The sequence below is a fragment of the Porites lutea genome, chromosome 9, assembly GCF_958299795.1.
Source record: "Porites lutea chromosome 9, jaPorLute2.1, whole genome shotgun sequence".
NCBI lineage: Eukaryota > Metazoa > Cnidaria > Anthozoa > Scleractinia > Poritidae > Porites > Porites lutea.
In genome coordinates, this window is record NC_133209.1 from 6,413,969 (window position 1) to 6,417,107 (window position 3,139).

Genomic DNA, 3,139 nt, shown 5'->3' on the forward strand with positions numbered 1-3,139 from the left:
TGTCTTGTGATATAATCGTATAGTACAAGCAATCATAAACGGAAATAAACAAGATTTTGTGGTTGCAAATGATCTGTGAAATCGGCTGCTTTCTGACAAACCTCCCTTAACTTTCGAGATCAATATCATCTTCTCATGGTCAGTCATGCCGCAGTAGACTTACCGCTCACGAGAGTCTCTATAAAATTTCGCAAAGAAAACCTTTTTTTTTTCACGTCTTTCTAACAAGCAGCCGGTTATTTTCACCCCGGGTATTGACCGGGGTAACAGGCCATCTATCCTAAAGTTACAGCTACTGGAACGGTTAGTTTAATTGTACCCAAACACGGAATCGTAAGGCCTCGACTTTCTAAGACTCGTGAAGAACCCATTCTTGGTTTGCAACCACGGATAAGGCGGCCACTTTAGGGGACAATGCAATAGAATTTTTTCCCGAATAGTTTACATGATAAGGGAGTTTAGTTCCCAGAGGAGAGAAGTGCTTTTGTTCTTGACCACCAACATTGCCGCCGTGACGTCACGTGCAAACCAGCAACCAGGAAGTAAAAAACATCCTGAAACATTCATTCCCTATGGCACGGAAGCGATCCAGACCCGATTTCATGTGAAAGAAGAAATTCAGGAAGTAACCTGCAGAACAGGTGTTATCTTTTGGCGCTAGGCGAGCTAGGGCAAGCGCGAAGCGAACATCAGCGCGAGACACGCGCAAAGACGAAAGGCTCGCGTGTCTCGCGGTCGTCGCTCGCTCGTTCAAACACGAATATAGCGCCTCTGTAAGAACCACAGTGACAATCTAGTGAGGATTGCCGGATCTTACGAGAACCTGAAACACTTAAAATCTAGACATCTAAGGTGGGAAAGACAGTTGGGACGTCAATTGGCTGATGGTTGCGGAAAGACGACTGAGTGAATAAACAAATGAATGAATGAATAATAAATAAATAAATAAATAAATAAATAAATAAACAGCGGTTAAGGTGTACTTGCCCGATACAAGAGAGAGTGAGCCCGATATAACAGTTTGTCTAGGGGGACTACAGACCAATATTACACTGTCGTCATAACTCATCAGGGCTGATGGGGAATAATGGGATAAAACATTGAGGGAATTTTTTTGAATGCAGTTTTTTTTCTATTGGTGGTTTGAAAAGCATGATACGAGACAATAAAAAGGAAATTGCAAGTTAAGAAGTTGAATTTTTCAAAAGAGTTTTCCGGGCATGCGTGCCTAAACGCTATGGTTCTGAGGCTCGCGCTCGCGCACCTTTCGGCGATAGCGATTCGAGTTCGCAATTATGTGGCGTTCACGTCTTATTCCTTAGTGCTGGTCAGCCGGGATAGAATTACAATTTGCTTTCGTTAACAAATACGAATGATTGTCGCGATATATGAAGTTATGTAAGAGAGTCACTAGTTACAGCTAGCAAATTTGTTTGCCTTTTATTTTCAACTTAGAAGCTAGCCTTTTTTGGTTTTCAGTTTACAGCCCCTGTAGAAGCAACACCACTACATCCTTAGCGGACATGTGTATTCTTAATATTTTTATTACTTAATTGTTTATTTTTAACATTTTTCACAGCTTACAAGTGGACTATACTCTGTCATTTTCAGTTTATTTTCAAGAGAGGATAATTTCCTTGTTACTGCAAAACATTCGGGCTCGGCTACACGAAATGAAACTTTAGGAACTTAAGAGTTCAATCAGAATCGGAACCGGACTCGGTGCAGCTTTTAGAACTTTTCGCCGAACTTTTAGAACTTCCGGAGTGGCTGGAATGTTTGTGTTTTGCAGGTTTCCTCTTTGTCCTTGCTCTTCTGATGCCTTTCAATTTTGTGACAATTCCGCGAGAAGATCTAAAACAAAGAAGGTACAATATGACGCCTCATTGGTCTGAGTATCAGGCCTTCCTTAGGGTTTACTGGAGAGGAGATTGTACCATCCTTAGGGGTTGAGGGAGGGCCGTTTTTAGAGGGGGAGGAGGGAGTGGGGGGGGGGGGGGGGGAGGAGAAAAGAGGGTTGTTTCTCTCCCTGCGTGAGAAAAGTCTTTCCTTACAAAAAAGGAATATGCTAATTGTGTAGATCGCCCCGTCAAACATGCCATGGATTGTTAGAAGGGCTTTAAATGCAATATCCAACAGAAATAAAACTGAAACTTAATTTGTTTTCGCGAGTTTTAAGAAACAAAGAATTCATGTTATTTGACAGTAATTGACCCTGTCACGTTTTATAAGCGAGTTATAATGTTATGCTATATTTAGGGGCAGAGAGATTGGGGTAAGATTCGGGTGTGTTGTGCTTGTCCCTGCAGCTAAAAATAATGCCAATCGTTTCTTGTTTTAACATGCTGATATATATCTCTATCCCTTTCCATTAGGAGTAGCCGATACACTCAAGCCGGAAAATCGTGTAATTATTATCTATACTTCTCAAAATATTAAACCACTGCATCGCGCAGTCGGCAGCCCAATGAACCCCCACTACGGAGATCTTGTTTCCAATGGAATGCTAGTCCATGGCGAAGTGCATGATCCTCCTGCCGTATAGAGCTATTTCGAGGAGAGCTGTCGGAAAAAGTGTGCACGCTACAATCCCGAAAGACATTATGGGATGTGATCAATATACTGTTCCTGACGCTGTAGCTGTCGAACCTTGTTTGGTTGCTTTCCTTTTCGGCACTAGCAAACATATGTCCATGGCCTCTCGTGCCATTCTTTCAAATTTGTTTGAACAACAGTGAACTCAAAACCACCTACAATACCTTTTGGGATTGTCGCGTGCACTTTTTTCGACAATCTTTCTCGAAATAGCGGTATATGTAGGCAGTAACATGGACGGTCTCCCCACAACCAAATTTTACACCCGTGTAGAGACAGATTAAGCAAAATTTCTTGTGTGGGGAAACAGCATGATTACTTAGCCAGCGTTAAAACCCGGACCTCAAAAAAGACAACGTCTAAAGTATAAAACTCTATAGATCACCAAAACCGATCCCCGGCTCTGTCATTATTAAAGCAGCATTGAATTTCCTGAATAATTTGGATACTTGGCTTTACCTGGGCATGAAATCAATTGAATCTTTAGTCCCTGCAAGTCGCGATGGGTCAACTTTCTCCCTCATGATTCTGTCTGTAACCTCAC

The 3,139-nt window shown here is 42.1% G+C and overlaps 1 long non-coding RNA gene across 1 annotated transcript in view; it reads right to left on the reverse strand.

Annotated features, from left to right (window-relative positions):
* Positions 1-1,528: 1,528 nt before the first annotated feature.
* LOC140947614 (uncharacterized) overlaps positions 1,529-3,139 on the reverse strand; it is a 4,790-nt gene continuing 3,179 nt past the window's right edge. The window contains exons 2-3 of the long non-coding RNA XR_012166987.1: positions 3,055-3,139; positions 1,529-1,854 (exon numbers count right to left, since the gene is read on the reverse strand). The exon at positions 3,055-3,139 is cut by the window's right edge and continues 125 nt beyond it. This is a non-coding gene — a long non-coding RNA (uncharacterized lncRNA). The remainder of the gene's footprint in view (positions 1,855-3,054) is intronic.